Genomic DNA, 21,722 nt, shown 5'->3' on the forward strand with positions numbered 1-21,722 from the left:
ATTACATCTCTTGCTTCAGACGTGTGCACTCTGCTGTGCTCTGAAACTCAAGAGTGAGAAGTGTTCTGTCAATGACCCTAGCTCTCGAAAATACAAGTGCTATACAGGAAGAGAACACTGCACACTTGATAGAGAGGAGGGTTGGAGAGAGATATTATCTTCATCCAAAGGGCTATTGTACTTTTCCTCCTAAAAGCAAATCAAAACCATTAATCTTTCATAACCACTCTTCAGACTCCATGTCTGGTCCACACCTGAAATTCTCTTTAGTCTTTTGGGAAAGGACACAGATGCAGGGCTGCCCCAACAGAAAGGTTAGAGAGCTAAGCTTAACTCATTTCTTGGCCTAAGAATGGGCAGAGCCCACATGGGGGAATAAATGAAGACCTAACAAGTCCCCTAGGCTCTATCAAGAAAGAAGTCCCCATTCCAAGACAGCACTGAAAGGCCCCAGGCTAGAATGTCACCTCCACCCCTTGAATGCAAAAATCTTCTCATGGTTATTCACCAAGTAGCCAGAAAGAACATCAGATGCCTCACTTTTTGCTTGTGAACCAGTTAACTCAGAGTCTGAATGGTGGACACTCAGCTCCTAGCTGAGGCAGTATGCAGGTGATTTTTAAAGATGCCTGGAAAAACATTCCCCACATCACTGGAGGCCAATGCAGTATGTAATGATCACTTATGGGTCTTGAAGTTGCCCATGTCTAACTAAACTACCTTTAGCAAAGTTCTACGTCAAATTTACTATTTTGCTCCACAGTCCCTCCAGTCTTCATTCTGGATCCAGTAAGCGTACATTCAGAACTGGACAGTGCCAATTTCTTGTATTTTTTTCTTTTTCCAAAAGATAATAAATCTATAACGAAATTTGACGTAATTTATATGCTTTTGTAAAACTTTGCCTGTCCATAAATTCACAAATTAGAAAAAAATCATGTGACAAAAAGAATGTTTTCCTTCAGAAAAATATGGTCACTATAGAAATAGACAAGAGCCAACTCATACTTATAAGAAAAGTAGAAACATGCAGGAAATCACAGATAAAGATGCCTCCTGCTCCCAAGTTCCAAGATTCTTTATTTTACTCCCAACATCTAGCACAGTGTCTCAACTACACTATATTCTCAGCATAGGATTCTTAATGACAACCTCTAAAATGGATATGGGCTGTAAGAGATAATTTCAAAAAGCTTAAAAATAAAGCTCCCACCCATCCATCCACCCCCACACCTGCCACAATGACAGAGCAGCCAATTTTACAACTATTTACACACATCTCTCCTGACTCTTTCCCTAAAAAAACCCGGCACATATACTAACAGCAACCAAGCCAAAGGGCAGCCAGGAGACATACTACTTTTCTACGTGGAATACTCCATCTACCAACTATAAGTATCTACTTTCAAATTAGTTAGAATAACTTGCCCCAAACCAACATAAACCACCTATTTCAAGAAAGCTCTTATTTGTCAGCTCACCTTAAGGGCCAGAGACCACCATAGAGAGTATAAGGCAATGCTGCTTTATGCAGACCTGAATTCTTCAATAAGATTAACTAACTAATAGGATTTAGGGATGCAATGAAGGCCATTATGGTGTCTCCTACAAGCTAGAGGCTCCAAAGGCTTTAACCATTTGATTTAATCCAATCTGGCCTAATCTAATCAAGGCTGTCTCCTTGTATTCCGTCAGTGGACTTTGTGCAGTGATCTTAAAAATGAAGAAAAAACTTCTATTCAAATCACACCCTGAAGACCAAATATATATTACCCTTTATCAAGGAATTAGTGCAAACCTGACTACAATTATGTGTGTGGGTCTTTTGCTGCCTTAATTTGCTAATTTCTATGATCTGCCTAGGCTAAGAAATGATTTTATTATTTACTTTTTGCTTAGATTTTAATTAAACTGCAAAGATTTCACATGTTGATTAGTAATCTTACTCAAAAACCCACGCTTTCCTTCTTAATTCCCTGTAAGAAGAGCAAGGTTCTAATTCAGCAGCAAATTCTTTGTGCAGACAAGAGGTCAAAGCCAAGACTGAGGAGTCAACAGCAGAGAGACTGTCCTTGACTGACATCCCATTGTCTTTGTGCAAGGCAATTTCTGTCCCCTAAAGGGCTGCAAGCACTGCCTCCAGAAGCCCAGAATGAAGACAGAGGTCTACAGTAAACCCATACTGGAGTATTATGAGTTTGCTTGACCCCCTTCAACTGACACACTAAAACTACTTAGTCAGCTTACACCCCAAATCCATATCATCACATCAGTGACCAAGCTCTTATGTTAACTAGTATGGGTTAAAGCAATCTAGAAAGGAAAAGAATATAAAAATTAAATGTATAGGCTAGCATATTTTAGCCCTGCACTATCCAATACTATAGCTACACTGGGGGGGGGGGCGGGGGGGGGGAGTTAACTATCTCATGAATATTTTTGTATTGATATGATGAAATTATTAAAATAGACTGATATCTAGGGTTAAATAAATTATTAAACTTAATTTAACCTGTTTTTATTTTTTCAATTTTAATACAGCATGTGTGACTCAACATATTTCAAATGAATAGCACTGTTTTAATCAATCTGTCCACTTTAGGTCCTCATTGTCCACAATGTCAAAGGGGAAGTACATATTTCATTTCATTAACTCCATCAGGTCAGGGCCAGATGATAACCCTCAAAGAAAGAACAGAACAGTCTTTGAACAAATATTTACTGAGGCCTCAGAAGGAGTAGCAATCATGGATTCCAATAGTCCAGTACTTAATATCTGAATCAACCCTCTATATGCTGTTTAACTTTTCTGAACTCAATAGTTGTTCAGCCATCTGTAAGATGAAAAGGTTTCACAGACCTCTTGTCCAAATTCATAGCTATCTCTGTCTACCTCAAGACAAGAACAATCAGTCCTTTTAAGTGTAGCCTGATTTTCAGCCTACAGAACCATGACTGCATTCACCAAATACATCCAGCTTGGGGGAATTCTCTGGAACACACTAGCTCAAACAATCCAGAATGTCTGGTTTCAAATATTAACTACTGAGCAAAATGGTCACCTTCCTACCACAAAAAATATTTTCTCAGGTTCTGCTAACAGCACTTTCGAACCTAAGTGGCTTAGAAAAAACTTGTTCCCAGGAACTCAAGAGGTCAATGAGAGATCCAGAAAGGAAACACTGGTTATCAGAGGAAGGGTAGCTACCAAAGGTGTTAACCACAGAGGATGCACAATTTGCCAGAAATGTCCTCAGTGTGTCTCAAGCCTTGTTTCTCATGCTGTTTTACACCAGTCACACCCAGGCACCCCAGGCCCCTTGCATAACACTGCCAGGGGCAACACTGCCTCCAACACCTCACTCTGAACCAAATCTGTATTCCCAGTGTTCCATAACCTAATAAAGTTTTAAGAAAAGCATTCAGGTTAAAATATTTTACTCAGCAAATTCCTGAGGAGACGGTGGCAGAGTCTCAGCTACAGGCAGGAAATAACAGAATGAGGAAGAGTGGGCCTCAAAGGACACAGTCTTGCAGTGGAAACTTGCACAGGGTTCTAGTACAGTACATGAAAAAACTGAGGTAAGCCTAGGTGAGACAAAAGAGATGAAAAATAGCATTTCAAACAGCGAGACCCAAGAAACAAAGGCGAAGAATAGTGTGGTGCACAGGGAACAATAAGCAGCTCACTTAAAAAGACAAACAGAAGTGGTGAGAAGAGCTTCATGGACTGGCTATTTGTGCAGTTAGTTTTCCAGGGCCCAGCACTCAGAAGGGCCCATACTTAATTTAATGCTGTGCTGTCACCCTCTGGAAGTTCTTAATTTTTTTAATAAAGGGTTCTGCATATTCATTTTTCCCCAGGCCCTGCAAATTATGGAGCTGGTACTAGTGGTGAAAGATGGTGAGAAATCCAACAGGGCCTGGTGGGGCTAAAATGGTGAAAGTCCTCATCTTTAAGCTCTGAATGACCCATCCTGGCAGTTGCTCTCAATAGAGTGCTTGACAATGGCCAGGAGTCCTAGTGATAAGATTCTAAGTCAGCAGGTCTGCAATAAAAAGGCTATGAAAAGTGCATTTTTAATAGGCTCCTGGCAATTTGAATGTCAGAAGTTTGAGCAATTATATCTAAAAAATAAGATATATTAACACTATGTTATCTCCTACAAATAGAAAGAGTGCAGAGAAGGGCTTCCTTCAGCAAGTGTATCTCTTCCAAGCCCCTAACCCACTCCAGACACTCGAGGGTCTATAGATAGCCCTAGACTTCCAAAAAGGTTACCGGAGCACAGTTTAGAGAAATAGTATGTCAAGAATCCAACTTAAGGAGTTAATCATCCCAGTGAAACAAAACTACCATCTCTTACTGTCTAATTTATATTCAGCTTCAACTCCTACCCCTTCCCCATAACCCCCAATCACCCAAGTTTGGCAAACTGGCCCACTTTAGATGGCCAAAACTGTGCCTCCACATAAGACTGTGTGTGGTAGAAAAAGGGCAGAGGAGGGAACAGAAAAAATAATTTCATGGCATTCTTCTTAGAAGACAATGTTTCCTGTTCTTCTACCTTCCTTGCTAATTCCCAGGGATCCTCCCAGATTTTGCTGAATTGTTGCTCTTCAAAACAGCCAGGGCAGGGTTTGTTTCCCCTTACTATCTACTCTCAAAGAGCCTACGAGTATCCTGTTCACCCCTCATCTAATTATAACTATTTGGCTATTGGTTCTTTTATTTTCTTTAATAATTGTGTCTTCTACTAGACAGCTCAATAGCATCAAGAACTCCGTGTAACTCACAAATGTCTACCGCTTAGCACCAAATAGTGCTTAATGGAATGGTGAATGAATGAGAAAGGTTACAGACAAGTTTGGGATCAGCTATGGGAAGGAGATGAAGTAAGTGACTCTTTGTTCACAGAGCAACAGGGCAAAAAACAAGCATACTGATGAAACTGACAGCACAGCAAACCAAGGAGGCACAACTAGACCAAGGTGTTTAGTTTCCTATCTTCACTCTTCAATAGTCCTGGGATGATGTCACCCATGGAAGCACAAAGCTCTGTGTTAACAGGTTAAAAAAAAAAACACACACACAAAAAAAAGTTAGTTTGAAACCTAGCTCCTTGGGCAGTAGAAGCACAGCATACCAAAAGTCAAGGTGGTTTGTCAGAAGCCTCCTTGCTCCCCAAATACCTAGAGAGTAAAACAAACCCCTTTAAAAAAAAAAAAAAAAATGTTTCTAGCTTACTCAGGAAAACCGGAGAAGTCCAAGGTATCTATCTGAAAGTCTAAGACAAACTGTAAATAATTTTAAAAAAATAAAAAGGCTGATTCTCTAACAGCACCCTGTAAACACACAAGAGGAAACATTAACCGAGAGCTTAGCTCAGTGAGTGCCATGGAGAATGACCAATTTCACTCTTCCACTGCCAGTTTAAATCCAGCTCCATACAAAGCTCCGCCACTGTGCTGCTGGGGCTGGGACTGAACCCAGCATGCCCTACTGACCACACCATCACTGTGGAGAACAGGAGTGAGGTCAGCAACAGAGAAGAATTTGCAGAGGGATCCAAAATCAATGCGTGCAAAAATCAGCAGGAACACAGTAAAATGTTTACAGTAGGCTTGAGCTGGGATACAAGCAAGAAAGATCTGAATATTTGTCTCCATTTGGGAAAGCTGTAGACTGCACAATTAAAACAGACCCAGTCACCTAAAGATCAAGAGGATTTGAATTTGTGCTTTGCAAAGATACTATTAGTGTTAATAAGGTTTTGGAACCAAAGGAACACAAACTAGATGGCAAATTGATAGACCCCAAAAGGGCCCATGCTTTAAAAGGGAAGGAACCCCAAAAAAGGCTTTTGTAGGTGGATTAAGTCCAGTTACTTCTGAAGAACAAATTTAAAAATATTTTGGAGACTTTGGAGATTGAAAATATTGAACTTCCCATGGATACAAAAACAAACAAAAGAAGACGTTTTTGTTTTATCACACATACAGGCGAAGAGCCAGTACAGAATTTTAGAAAGCAGGTATCATCAAATTGGTTCTGGAAAATGTGAGATTAAAGTTACCCAACCCAAAAAGGTATATAGGCAGCAACAGCAACAACAAAATGGAGGAAGAGGTGCTGTAGCTGGTAGGTGAGGTGGTACTAGGGTCGTGGCCAAGGTCAGGGCGAAAACTGGAACCAAGGATTTAATAACCACAATGATCAAAGATATGGAAATTACAATAGTGCCTATGGTAGTGATCAAAACTATAGTGGCTATGGGAGTTATACTGGGTATAACTATGGGAACTATAAATATGGACAGAAATATGCAGACTACACTGGCCAACAGAGCACTTACTTCAAGACGTCCTGAGGGGGTGGCAATCACCAAGACAATTATCAGCCATACTAAAAGAGGACACTAGAGAAAACAGGAGGAGATTGCTAAAGTAACCCATCCTGCAAAACAACATTAGAGACTGGTCTTGTCTTGATCTAAGATGATTATTTTGTAAAAGACTTTATACCGTACAAGTATATAGCTGCCAATTAGTTTTCTTCGTTTTTACTTTGTCTTTTGCTATCTGTGTTATGATTCAATGTGAATTTCTGTTTATATAAATTTCATTCCTATGATTTCATGTTAAAGCTCAAATAAATGCTTCCTTATGTGAAAAAAGAAAGAAAAAAATTGACAAACTTCCAAACTTCCTGAAGAGGTCCTGCTCATTTATTCCTTCATAGGTTCCGGCCTAAATGCTGCTCCTGCCTTCTTATTTAACCACCTTTGAGTGATTAAGGCCTTTCCCCAGCCATCCAACATAAATAGCACTAAGTTCTTAATTAAAACTCACTACATAAAATGATAAACAACCAATTCAGGTGCTGCATAATTTACTTACATTTATGTAACACTTCCCCCAAGGAACTCAAGGCATTTTGTAAACTTAAAGTCATCTAGCAGATATTAATCTTCACAAAACTCCCAGGAGCAAGATAATGTAACGAGCATAATCAATAATAGGTCACTTACCTTCATACATACACACCTATCTCATGAAAATCCAAGAACATACCACTAAACATCTCTTTAAGCCACAGATCTGAACTAATTCAGAAAACTATAGGTGGTATTTTTCAGGAAACCATCCCAAAAAGAAGAAAGAAAGGAAAGTTACCAAATTCTAATTAATACTCATTGTTGTCCTGAATCTCCTTAACCTAACCACTCAGAGGAGAATCTGTACTTTAAACAAACACCTCAGGCTTTCCAAGGCCTTCAAAGGTATTGGTAATGTTTTATTTCTTAAGCTGGTGGTGAGTACATGAGTTTGGGGTTTTTCTCCTTTAAACCATTTTTATAATGTATACAATTTCTTTAGTGCTCCCCATGAATTCTGTGCATGGAGACCAGGAACCATACTTTGGGAACCTGTGCAGGCTACATCTGAATCTCCCTGGGTACTCTGTAAAGCAGAATCCTGCTATGGGTTGAACTGTATCCCCTCAAAGAAAGATATGCTGAAAATTAATGAGTGGGACTACATAAAACTAAAAGCTTCTGCACAGCAAAAGAAACCATCATCAAAACAAAATGGCAACCAAACGAATGGGAGAATATATTTGCAAATAATACCTCTGCTAGGGGACTAACATCCAAAATACATAAAAAACTCATACAACTCAACAACAACAAAAATTTTTAAATGGTCATAGGACCCGAACAGACCCTTTTTCCCAAGAAGGCATGCAAATGACCAAAAGATATAGAAAAAGATGCTCAACTTCACTGGTTTTAAGGGAAATGGAAATCAAAACCACAATGAAATACCATCTCAGGCCTGTTAGAATGGCTATTATCAATAAGACAAGAAAAAGCAAGTGTTAGAGAGGATGTGGAAAAAGGGAAACCCTCATACACTGCTGGTGAAAATGTAAATTGGTAAAGCCTCTATGGAAACATTATGGAGGTTCCTCAAAAAAATTAAGAACAGAGCTACCACATGACCCAGCAATCCTTCTTCTGGGAATCTACCTGAAAAATTTGAAAACACTTATTCGTAAAGATATATGTATATCTATGTACACCTATGTTCACTGCAGCATTATTCATCGTAGCCAAGACATGGAAACAACCTAAGTGTTCTTCAACCAATGACTGGATAAAGAAGACATGGTACATACATTTAATGGAATACTACTCAGCCATTCAAAAAAATGGATTGTGAGAGTATCAGGCTAAGTGAAATAAGTCAAACGAAAAAGGACAAAAACCATATGAGTTCACTCATATGTGGGATGTAAAACAGAAAGCAACAAATGTGCAAATGAAAGAAACAAACTCAAGAGACACAGACACAGTACGGTGATTACCAGAGAGGAAGGGGTGGGAGGAGGGTGAAGAGAGTAAGGGGCCAACTATGTGGTCACGGAGGGAGCCTAGACTTTGGGAGATGAGCACACAATGCAACATACAAATTATGTTACAGAATTTTATACCTGAACCTTATGTGCTATTAACCAATGTTATCCCAATAAATTTAATTGTTTTAAAAAGATATACTGAAATCCTCATTCTCAGTACCTCAGAATGTGACCTTATTTGGAAATAGGGTTTGCTGTAGATGTAACTCATTAAGATGAGGTCATACTAGAATAGGGTGGGTCCCTAATCCAATATGCCTGTTATCATAAAAAAATGACCTGTGAACACTGAGACACATTGGGAGGATACCATGTGATGACAAAGGCAGAGATTAGAGCTACACAGCTGTAAACCAAGGAACTACCAAAGACTGCCAACAAACCATCAGAAGCTAGAAAGAGTCAAAGAAGGATCTCCTACAGGTTTCAGAGGGAGCATGGCGCTGTGTACACGCTGATTTCCAGACTTCTAGCCTCCAGCACTGTGAGTGAATGTAGTTCTGTTGCTTTCAACCACCAAGAAGGTACTGTTACAGAATCCCAGTCCTAGGAAACTAATACAAACCCTGACTATGAGTGGTGTTGGAAGTGCCTAACCATATGATATACTTTTGAGAAGTCTGCTACAGGTTCTAGAATCCTAAGAACATTTGTGCAGGAAAAGACCTCTAAATAACCCCACTGTTTTGAAGATAAAAAATTGAGTTTCACAGTGAGTCTAAAATTCTCATCATTGAAAAAGTAAACTGTTACCTGGAAGTGACAATATTTTAGAAACACAATAAAATGTCTGAAAAAGATATGAGACATAAGACAGGTATGTTTTTAAGTGAACAAAGAGAGTTCAGGGACTAAAGGGGAGTAAAAACAAAGAAAGGTAGCCTGGCCTCCTGGCTCTGTAAACGGAAAATAGGAAATGCCCTCAGACATACATTGCTGCCCAAGTAAGTTTTAAAGGAACTGTCTCCGAAACTTTCTCCACTGGCCTCAGTTCCTATTGTATAATTAAAAGGTTCAAGAGAACCCTGACCTGTGCCTGGTTTGGTATAACCATATTTGCAAAGAGCTAATATTTGGAGTAAAGTAGGGAGGAAAAAGCTATCTGCTTCCACTATCCATCCATCCATCCTTTTAAGTGTCTGACTATAATCCACAGCAGACATACTTAGCAAACTTTAAAATACAGACTCTCAACATTTTTACAATTAAGTCACTCTGAAATGTCATGAAAAGCAATCTAGTCCCATTAAAATCTTCACACTCTCATTAAAAAAGCACTTACAGACTTGAAAATGTTCCTAATACATTATTTAAAGACACAAGATGTACAGTGACTAAAATTCTTGTATAAGGAAGAATAGTAGCAGCCTACTTTTTTTTTAATGTGCAAATTTGTGTCATAATTGGGTAATTGGCAAACTGCAGGTAGCAGTCAGGTTGTAATATACTGGCTTTAAAAAGGCTCGGGGGCCTCCCACTCTGAAATTCCAGTCCACCCAGGAACACTCCATATCAAATCTTAGTTTAGTTAATGGTCCCTCCTCCTTCCTTCCACGATTTTCAAGCCTAGGAAGTGGGGAAGGGGAAGAGTGGAGGGGGGAAAAAAATCCAGACCATTTCAGCAGATACCACCCGGCCACTAGTCATCACTATAAAGTCCTAACCTCTAGTCCATTTGGTCTCCTCCCTTTCAATTAAGGGTCATTGCTATTATGTGTTGCCATTCAGGGAACTAAATGTGTTTTTACAGGCCCTAAATCCCCTAAGGAAACAGCAAGAGCCCCAGGCTGGAAATCTGTTTTCCACTCCTCTCTTTCCCTAGCCCCCCAAAAACCCCACATAATCCGCCTTTAACTACGAAGCTGAGCTTTGAACACTGAGGGAGTCTGACACCTGACTCCTAATGCAACTATACAATCCCTTCAATGCAGAGATGACACATGAGGGGTGGGGGGAGTATTTCAGGCTAACCCCAGTGGGTTTCACAGGTCTAAATTTGCTTAGTGTTTCTTCCAATGAAATTTCTGACAATGTTGAGTTTCTTTAAAAGATATGATTTATGACTCCTGTTTCCTTCCTCTCGTTATATGTCAGTGAACAAAGCCCTCAGCCTCCAAATCTATAAAATGAAAGAGATGGACTTCTTAAATTCTAAGATCCTCCTTCTAAATTGCAATGAAGTGCCACGTCAAATATATATGTCCCTCACTGCTTGATATTTTTGACTGCAATTATTAAAAACAAATAAATTTTATATGGCTTAGAAATATTTTTAAAACACCTGTTCAGGAATCAAGATTTCTTTTCAAGCAGAAGGAAGATGGTGATTTTCTTGGTTCTTTCCCCGCACCATCATCTTACTCACTTCTAATATATTCTATCATGATACCATTCCTGATATGATAAATGAAATTGAATAAATGTAACATGTTAATCATTCCTCTACAATTAGTCAAACTATCATTCAGTGAGCACCTATTATGTGCATGGAGCTTTATGTAATTATTTCATTCTTTTTAGATAAGTGTGACTATCCCAATTTTACCAAGAAGGAACCTAGAGAAATAAGCAAATTTATCACAGTCAGAAAAGTAGAAAACTTGGGGAAGGGTACTGAGCTCTCTACATCTCAACATATGAATGAATAAATGAACAAACGAATGAATGACAAATTGGATTGCAAAAGTTTTTTTAAAAAGGTAAGACTCAGGAATAAGAAATTAAGAATTCACTATATAAGTTTCTATCATTGAGGCTTTTTAAAAGTAACATTTTATTTTCATTAAGTGTTCCTGTTTGACAGTCCAACACTTAAAAACCAAGGGCATTATGTTTTGGATCATCATTTTGCCCAAGAAAAAGAAAAGTCAAGGAGTCCTCTACACATAGTTATGACTAAAGGTCAACAAGGAAAGGATTGGTTGCAATTAAACACCATTCTCCCTGGCTACCAGGAGGTCAGTGCCATCCTGCAATCTTTGCACTTAGTTGTTATCTCTTGCTCTTGATACACAGAGAATAAGAGGATGGTAGAAGAGGGGAGCTGTCTTCATCAGCTCGGGCTCCATAATGAAATACCACAGACTGGGTAGCTTAAACAACAGGCATTTATTTTCTCAGTTCTGGAGGCTACAAGTCTAAGATCAAGGTGCCAGCATGGTCACTCTCTGATAAGAGTGCTCATTCTGGCTTATAGATAGCCACCTTCTCTCTCTATCTTCACATAGCAAGGGCAAAGACACAGGGAGAGAGGGAGAGAAAGAGATCAAAGAGAGTAGAGATGAGAGAGGTAGAAAGCTCACTCTGGTGCCTCTTCTTATAACAGTACCAATCTCATCATAAGATCTCATCCCGCATGTCTCATCTAAATCTAATAACCTCCCAAAGGCCCCATCTCCAAATATCATCACATTGGGGTTAGGGTTTCAATATACGAACAGAGGTACATAATTCAGTCTGTGGCAGGGAATCTCTTCAAATTAACTCAGTGCTGCTACTGGAACAATAGTTATAATCCTTCAATGAACACTTAGGAGCACCTAACACCTGCAGGTACAGTACTGGGAAGGGAAGCAGAAGAATGAAAGACCTCAAATCTTGCCTTCACCAATATCTGATGAGAGTTTGGTACAAAAACATAGTAGGGCTGGAAAACTTAACTGAACAGAAGTATTTTCAGTCAATCAGTCAATGGTTATTGAGGCTCTACTCTAAAGTAAGATGTTTAAGCACAGGTCCAAAAGAAGAAACAAACAAAAAATTTTCAATATGGTTTCTGTCTTTCATAGGTGTGGCTGACAAGCTCTTAAGGTGGCCCCCATGATCCTTACCTCCTGGTGTCTATGCTCTTCCCTTGTATGATCCTCTATCCTCAAGTGTGGGAGAGATCTGTGACTTGCTTCTAACCTCTAGGATATAGCTAGGATGACAGATGTTCATGATTACATCACAAAAAATTGTAATTTTCTGCCTTATTCTCTCTCTTGTCGGCTATGAGAAAGTGAGCAGCCATGTGAGGGAACCTCATGTGACAAAAAACTGTAGGCAGCCTCGAGAAGCAAAGAGAGCCCCTAGCCAGCAAGAATAATAAGGCCCTCAGTTCTACAGCTGCAAGGAAATGAATTCCACCAACAACCTGAGTGAGCTGGGTAGCATTCAGAGGACACATATTCAGATGACACTCCAGTCCTACGCAACACTGTCTTGACTGCAGCCTTGCAAAGAACCCAACTAAGGTGTGCCCAGACTCCTGGCCCACACAAACTGTGAGGTAATGTTATTTTTAAGCCACAAAAACTTTAAGCTTGTGGTAATACTGTTATACTGCAATAGACAACTAATACAAAGTAATTTTCTTGAATGTACCTAATTAAACTTTTAAAATTCTTCTCTCCCTCAGAAATCAACAACTGTCCTGGATTCTGAGGAGAAGAGGTAGGGTAGCTAATCTTCCAAGGAAAAGAAAAGAAGGAGCCTAAAATAAATGGCTGGAATTGTCTAATCACAGAGCTATTCATAATCAGAATGATATCAAATCTAACCATTGAGGACACTGAAATTCAGAAACATTCAATGACATATCCAAGGATACACAGTATATTCATCAAAAAGCTGGGAACCATGTTCCTATACACAAGATCTTTCCACCTAAGGCAATTTCTTGTCTCAACCCTAGATGAAAACACTCAAAATGTATCTATCAGGTAGGTACAATTCTTCATAGATTTAGGATGGCAAACCCAACCAAATATTTCTTTTGCAGTTAAGACTTTGCAGCACCTCACTGAACATGGTTATGTATACTGTCTACGTAGAAATATGGCATAAATTTGTCCTGATTCACGGATATGAACAACTTATTTTGCTGGGGGGGTTTTGTTTTTTTGTCTTCCCTTCAAAATAAAAAATAGCATAAGTACTGGAGCCTTTTGAGAGTCCTGGGTAATTTGGTTTTACTCTGTGACAAGCAGTCTTACTACTCCAAAATGGGCTAAGGGATGAGGGTGGAGAAACTAAGTGAACAAAGCTATTTAACCTAAAAATGTATCCACTTTTAAACCTTCTCCATGGAAGTAAATCTTCCCCAGAGAATCATGGAATGTAGCATTAGAAGAGATTGTGCTAATTCTGGAAGGTTAAGTAACTTGCCCAAGGTCATGAAGAAAAGGAACTACAAAATCAAATCAAGCTACCTTCCAGTTTAGTTATTTCCATTGCACCATACTGAGAATCACTCCGCCCCCTCAATTCATATGGTTACAAATACTTTAAAGGGAAATGTCATCAATCAACACCTTGACCTTGGGTGTCAAACACAACCACTAGTAAGGAACGGAGAATACCAAACTGAACTTATTCTTAGGATATTCCAAATGAAATACAGGACAGAAAAGTTCTGCAAAAACTAATGACTACAAAATGTTTATGTGAAATAAAAACACTTCATGATATGGAATTGTTGAGCTCCTACAAAGAGGTAATTGAATTCTTTAAACTTAGGTCATATTTCAGGTACTCAGGTAGGAGAAAGCTGGGGAGGGGGCAAACTCTTAATAACACTACCACCTTCTCCATCTATGTTTTGTATAAAACCCATTTTTATTTACTGAATTTACTTAAAGTGAGTTAGTTAACTTTCACAACCTCCATGCCTGTCTAAACAAAACAGCCAGTGTGCACTGTAGATATTGGTACATGCTGTGCCTGCAGGCCCTGGAGATACAGGGACATAAGACCAATGACAGAGGTATAAGCAAGGCTCTGACTACAGATTACAGTAAGATTAATTCTAGAGCAGGGGAAGAATACAGAAGCCCAGTCATCTGAGTCTTGATGTATGAGTAGAACTTTGTCTACTGGATCTAGAGGGGATCCAGTTAATATGGTTTTGGCTTATTGTATGAATAGCAACCCTATTCTAAATTGGGGAAAAAATACCATTCCTTCCTCTGTCCTATTTCTGTTCATTACACATTTGAGTTCGTTATTACTATAATCTGTTTACATGTCTGTTTCCTCCACGAGACAGCTCCAGAAAGAGCACACACAGACACCTTTCATTATTATTTCCATACAGTACGTGGCAGGGCAGCCCTTGACAGAAATTAAAACTCTACCATTCAACTTCCATAACAGTAAAATAACTATTAGATCACTTGCAATTTCCTCTAATCTCTGTACCACCTAACCTTAAATTTCCAATGAAGCATAGACAGAATTTTTTTTTTTTTTAAGGAAAAAAAAACGATAGTCTACCACGACTTCACACAGAACTGACATATAAGTTCCGTCAGTGTGGAATTAATTATTCTTAACTAATGTTGCTGCTTTGATTTATTTCATATTACTACTCTCTATGCCAACCTTTCTCTTTCACAGGTCACAGTTCCACAGGATATTAACAACTATTCCACAGGGGAGTAGAATAAATAGGATTCTGAGTTCAAATAAGTTTGGGAAATGTTGGGTCAAACGAAGTCATTTTAAGGCCAACATCTCAGTGCTTTCAATATGCTACTTACTATTAAAGTGAATTTCCAAGAAAGGAATGTAGTATTTACGGGTTTTTCATTTAGCCTCAGAGCATCTTGATCTCATTCTTCTGCAGGAGGTGAGGAATACTTTCTGGGAAATTTATTCAAGTTAACAGCATTTACCGGCTGAAGAAAACAATAAATCTCAGTGGGAAATCTTCAGTAAATATAAGCAAGACTGACAAGTGAATTCATTGTTTCATTCATGCAACCAGTATTTACTGAGCCCTGCCCTATAAAAGAGACAAAAGCCCCGCACTCACAGAGCTTAAATCCAGTGGAAGGGAAGAATGCCCTCCATCCCCAGCTTGGGAGATAAAGAAGTCTTTCTAGTCTTCTTGAGGCTGGACACTATTTCTTTTATAGCCCCAAGCACCTGGTGGGTGTTCTGTAAATAACTGCTAGCAGCCTGATCACAGTAAAGTCTGTAGACATTTTTCCAAATTCCCATGAAAACCACCCAAAATAGTAATAAAATGGACTGCTAGAAATCCATGTTTGGTTATTTGATCATGTGAATAAACTTCTATAAAGATAGTCATTTAGAAGAATAATTATTCAAGAAAAGACCTAGGAGGTGCCTTAGAAACCATCAACTTTACCCCCCTGGATTTCCTAAGAGGAAACTTAAGCCTAAGAGGTTAAGTGCTCATACAGGCTGTGCCAGACTTGGTGGCTTGGTTGGTTGGAGCTTAGTCCTGAACACAAAAAAGGGTGTAGGTTTGATTCCCTGTCAAGGCACATACCTAGGCTGCAGGTTTGATACCTGGTAGGGGCACATAAGGGGGTAACCTATGGATGTTTCTCTCTCACATCAATGATTCTCTCTCTCTTTCTCTCTCTCTCCCCCTTCCTTCCTCCCTCCCTCTCTCTTTAAGATCAATAAAAAACATATCCTCTGGGGAGGATTAATTTTTAAAAAAAGAATCATACAGGCTGCAAGGGATGGCAAAGACAGCAATGCCACTGCAAAAGGCTATAACCATCTGCCACCTAGGGCTTCTCTCCATCCAACATCAATGGTTTTATGAACTAACAGTCCCCTTACTATCTTTCACTGCTTTCTTAAAAAGGTAAGAAGTCATTTCATCAGTGATGGTTCTTTAAGTACTGCCACAGCACAGCTTTCATTTTGGCCATATCCACACCCACCCTCATAGAATCATGGAATGACCTGGGCAACCAGGAAAAATGAGCAGCAGGATAGCCTTTGGGTGCCTTTGGGCACAACAACAGATTTCAAGCCAACAAAACAGCAAACACTACGCTCTTCTAAAGAAAGATTAAACTAAATGTGTCAACTATGATCAGAAAATTAAAAGCCCAGCAGAGTGGACAGTCAGTCAGTCCTAGGTACAGCACATAGCTCTAACCTGCTGAATGACCCTGGACCACAGGCTAATTCTTTCCCCATCTAGGAAAGGTTGGACTAGGTTATGAAGGCCACTTAGGGTCTCAAATTCAATGATTTTGCTGAATTTATGCCAGCAACAAGGAACTTGTCATCCTCCTCTTGGGCTATAATCAGTTTTGTTCTTTTTTGAGGCAGGATCTGCTACATTTGCAACAAGTACTGAATGTTACAGGACATAAAATAGATAAGTACTCTCTAGGTACATTTTATTATACTTCCCTATCATTTAATATACAATAAAGAGATGTACTATGAAATATTATGGAACCTAAGAGTACAGTATCCCAGACTGGTCTAACTACCATGGTGTCTAATTCCAAAACTTACAATTTTAATAAAACTCTGTAATAATTCACTAAGAAGGAGAAAAGGAAAAAGTCACAGGAAAAAAAATAAAACACAGAAATGTTAAAATTTCTCTTTAATTCCCCCATTTTCCTGGTTTATGCTAATACCAACTTTTGCTGCAGACATTACTTGGAACTGGCAAACTGAAAAGTTCCAAACAGAAAGTGTGTTCAGAGCTGTTTTCCACTGGAAAACAAGGCACATTTGCACCCCACTGAGAATCAAATCTGGGTGGGCCAAAGGGCAACACCTGGGCCTTGGGAAAATCTTTTGCTTTACCTGCCTCAATTCCCAGCTAAATTCCTCCTTTCTGTGGCAGGTGAGATCTCCAGACAAGAGGTCAATTCAATGCATTTTGACATCCACATGGCAATACTGCTGGGAGTAAATTAAAACATCTACTGAGAATGAAATTGGAGAGGTAAAAATATTAGAGAAAGGAATAATAAAATGTGAGTTAAGAGTATGTTGAATTTTAACAAAAACTGAGGCTGGTATCACCAGAAAAAATAGAGAGGATTTAGGAAAGCTGTACTGCATATGAAATGAGAATTTTACTATTGATTTTAAATGTAATCATACAAAGTACCATCCTGGGGAAAATCCTAGTACTATAACTGATAAAAGAACTCCAACTTCTGCTTGATCATTAACTTGCTCTTGAGCAAGGTGTCCCTTAATCTTTCTGAGCCTCAGTTTCCTCAGCTATAAAATTGGGGTGGGGGTGTCCCAGATATTCTGAAAGATTTTTTTCTTTAATCTTAACTCTCCGGCAAACCTATAGTATTCATTCAGTGAACAATAAGCACCTGCTATGTGTCCAACTTTCAGACACTGTGGATACAGAAAATAAGATGCAACACCAGCTCTTGAGAATTCTAACCTAGTGGTTTAGACAAGTAAGGAAAATACAGAATGCAGGAGATACCCTAACACAAATTTAGACCAGGTGTTGTGATGGCTTCTCCAAGGCTGCCCTAGACAGAGATGCCAAGGTTTATCTTTCTCCTCTAGTCATGGGTTAACAATCAATACATCCAGGAGCTCTGCCACCACAAGAAGGTAATACTTTTTTTTTACAAACAGAGCAAAGCTACCTACTTCTTGTTCTGATTTTACATCTATATTCCTTAGGTTAGTCCTTATTCACATGAAAAATATTGTTTCAGAATCTTCCCTGGGGGAAGAATAAACCACTTCTGTCTTAATAAAATAGCTACTTGATTTTTATTCCATACCTTTAAAAAAAATACCATTAATAAAATAATCAAAACTCTGTTGCACCCGTATGAGGTAGGCTGGCTTCTTTCACTTGATACTGGGAACAGAGCATTTGTTTATAAGGTTGACATAAATTTCAGAAGCAACAGCAAAATCACTGATCATAATGTAACCCATCTCTAGTCAATACTTTCTAGACTATACTCTCGAATACCAAGAAAAAACATAAAGCTCTCATGTACTGCTAGTGAATATGATAACTGGTACAACCTTCGAGAAAAGCAATTTGGCCATATGCATCAAAAATTTAAAACATGCATGCCCCTGTCAAAGTAACCTAGAAATTTATCTGTTGAAATAAAGAACCTAACAAAACAAATTCAGGAACAAAAATTTATATCACACCCTGGCTGGTTTTGCTCAGTGGTTAGGGTGTCAGCCCTCAAACTGAAGCATCCTGGGTTGAATTTGGGCCAAGGGAATATACCTCAGTTACAGGCTCGTTCCCTGGCCCTGTGGGTGCATATGGGAGGCAACCAATTGATGTGTCTCTCTCACATCGATATTTCTCTCTCCCTCTCTCTCTCCCTTCTACTCTCTGTGAAAAGCAATGGAAAAAATATCCTCACCTGAGGATATTTATATATCTCACCTGAGGATATATATCTCGATGCTGGTTATAATATGAAAAACCTGGAATGAGATTAAGTGTCCAACAGTAACATTACTTAAATATGTTTGGCATATTCACACAATTATTTATTAATAAGCCATTTACAGTGCTATGAAACAACATTTTATGAAATGACAAAGTGTTTCCAACTTATTAAGAAAGAAAAAAGCAGATTACAAATCAGTTTGTATGATGTGATCATTTTTGTAAAAACAGAACCTATAGAAGCATTTATACATACAGATTCATGCATTCCCTTATATGGAACAAACTTCAGGACAAATGCCAGATTGTGAATGGTTTTGGACGTATTAAGATTATGTGTTATCTTTATTTTCTTTCTTGCTGATCTAACTCTTCCAATTTACAATATGTGGCTATTGTCATTTTCAAAGTTTTCTAAATTAGAAAATTATGTGATATCTTTAAAATAAGCATACAGCATTTTAGTACCAGAGTTGGTAGAAGGGGAAAAAAATGCAGCTGTCCATACGAAGGGAGAGCCCTTGTGTCCTGCCAACGATAAATGTAAATTGTTTGGCTGTCCCTGCTACAACCAGTTCAACTGGCATCAAAACAAAGGCTCTCTAAAAGGCCATGCAAATACTGTATGGGCTAGAGTCTAATTGAGCTAGTTGTAAATTAATTACCTAATGTCAAAATGGGCAAAAGAGAAATCTTTCCCTCCATAGAGTGACCTGAAGCTGATCCTAAAGGTAAGCAAGAGCAAGTGCTGGTAGCGGCAAATGTTAAGTTTTGTAAAATAGTGACAGAGGCTTTACAAATCATTGCTGATTCATGACAGATTTCCTTGCCAAGGCTTGATTTGTTAATGTCTCCTCCTCCTTTTCCAGTTTAAGTACCTCCTTTGGCAGAGAAAATGATGCATTTCCATTCTCTCTCCTCTTAATCCTTAAGACTTCAGTTCTGAGATGAACAAATCAGTGCCTAGCGTCTGAAGAGACAGAATGCTGAATTAGGGCCAGAATGTTAATCCATAGTGCCCTCTGGTACTTCGAAGCTGAAGAGTTCGTTTCAGCTTTTCTAGTAAGACTGAGCCCACGTGCACACCTCCACTCTCTACTCCGCCCCCCAAAAAAACTCCTTTTACAATATCCATTTACTGTAATGATGCATCTCCAGTCTGTTTAAATAGAGACCATATTATACTCTCCAGCATATTTTCAGCCATCACAAAATAGCTTTTCAGCCTCAAAACTGGCAGGTTTAAAAAAAAAGAAAGAGAGAGGTGGGGGGCTCTATGTAAGTAAAGCATGAACATCTTCCTTAAGGGTGTCACTTAAGTGACTTGAAATGAAAACCTGTATATCCCAAATGACTGAATTCCATTCCCATTTTGATCTCCAAACATACAGGCAAACTCCAATAAGAAAAATGTCAAGATGTTGCTTTTAAGTGTCCTTACCTTTAAGAATTGGGACTATGAGAAGAAACCAAGTCACCCGAAGACTAGATTAGCTTAGTTTCATTCCAATTCAATATACATAATGGCCATGGGATTACATACTAAGTAAACAGCACCCAAGGCTGAGGTCTTTAAAAAGAAAAAGAATTTACTAGAAACAGATCTGGACCTTGAAACATGACTAGGATATACTCAGAACACTTTGTCTTGAAATTCATATAATCATATAGTCCCTGTGGGATAGAGAGAACTCAGCAGTCAGTAATTCCTGATGTGAACCCCCATTAGGATGAGTGACAAGTGAGCCCATATGAATACCTTCAGCAACTAGAACTCGAGACCCCTGCGACAGTACTCTTAGAAATCTACTTTTTTTAATACAGAATGCCAAATTGTACCATCAATGGAAGGAGCAACGACCACTTGGAGCTAAACCCCTCTTCCTGAAATAAACCCTGTAAATACTTTAAAACAGCCATGTATTTTCCTGAACAGCCTCTCCCACAGTAGAAACATTCCTCGATCCACTTCTCCCATTGCACACTTTGTGATCAATCCTTCACAGTTCTGATCCCCCTCCCTCAGGCCTACAAATCCTGATTTTCAAGATAACTGATGACGGTCATCCACTCATTAAAAGCTTCCAATATTCCCTCCACCCCAATGTAGCTGATAAGACTATATTTGATTAAGACAGGTATCTTTTAGCGAGCACATCTGTGGTGAGATCTCCTTTTTTAAAAGTAATAAACTAAACACCCCTCTCAAGTTTCACTCCATTTAACATTTTCCAAATGAAAATTAAGTGTTGTGCTCCACCTTAAAATTCTCTTTTTACCCTGGCCAGGTAGCTCAGTTGATTGGAGTATCTTCCCAACTAAAAGGTTGCAGGTTTGATTCCCAGTCAGAGCACATACCTAGGTTGCAGGTTCTATCCCTGGTTGAGACAAGTACTGGAGGCAACGGATTGATGTTTCTTTTTTTCTCTCTCTCTCAAAATCAATAAAAACATATCCTCAGGAGAGGCTTTAAAAAAATTCCCTTTTAAGCATGAAATTCTAAATACTTACGATTTTAAGGAAATGGCTCACCTGTATGTGTGGCTCAAATTCATGTATGTAAACATAAACTTGAGAGAGAGAGAAGAATATATAGAATAAAGCCTAAGGGACAGAACTGACAATCCATTTTTACATTCCTACCTTTCTAAGGAAGTACTGAGTTCTGGCTCCAGACTTATTACATTTTCTGGTCTCTTGGGGATCCAAGATTCAAAGGTAAACAACACATCCAATTAATCAAATATTTATTGAGTGTCTATTATGTGCTCAGTATGCTAATGACAAGACTATAAAGACCAAGAACACATAATCACTGTCCAGTAAGTTAAAATAACTTAGATGAAATATTTACTTTTAAGAAAAAGAATAATAAATAATGCAAGGAAATATATATAAAATTTCAAAATACATGATATAGACATCTGAATAAGCCTAAAATGTTACAAGACTTCACAGTGACAATGATGGCCTCTAACTCCCTCCTAGCCCCAAAAGAACAATATCCAAATAAACAAGGAACTTTACTGATTAATAATATTTAATTCCATTGACTGCATTCTTCTTCCAAATCTGTCCAACCCTAAAATGTAGCATTATCAAAGCTATATTTGAAGAATTTTTGTT

The 21,722-nt window shown here is 38.6% G+C and overlaps 1 protein-coding gene and 1 pseudogene across 9 annotated transcripts in view; one reads left to right on the plus strand and one right to left on the minus strand.

Annotated features, from left to right (window-relative positions):
- The window catches only part of AUTS2 (activator of transcription and developmental regulator AUTS2), a 1,039,053-nt gene that overhangs the window by 987,524 nt on the left and 29,807 nt on the right, over positions 1–21,722 (minus strand). The window lies entirely within an intron of this gene.
- LOC308554892 (heterogeneous nuclear ribonucleoprotein D-like pseudogene) lies at positions 5,611–6,410 on the plus strand (annotated as a pseudogene). The gene has a single exon. The product of its transcript is annotated as a heterogeneous nuclear ribonucleoprotein D-like pseudogene (transcript).

The sequence above is a fragment of the Miniopterus schreibersii genome, assembly GCF_964146895.1.
Source record: "Miniopterus schreibersii genome assembly, chromosome: 3".
NCBI lineage: Eukaryota > Metazoa > Chordata > Mammalia > Chiroptera > Miniopteridae > Miniopterus > Miniopterus schreibersii.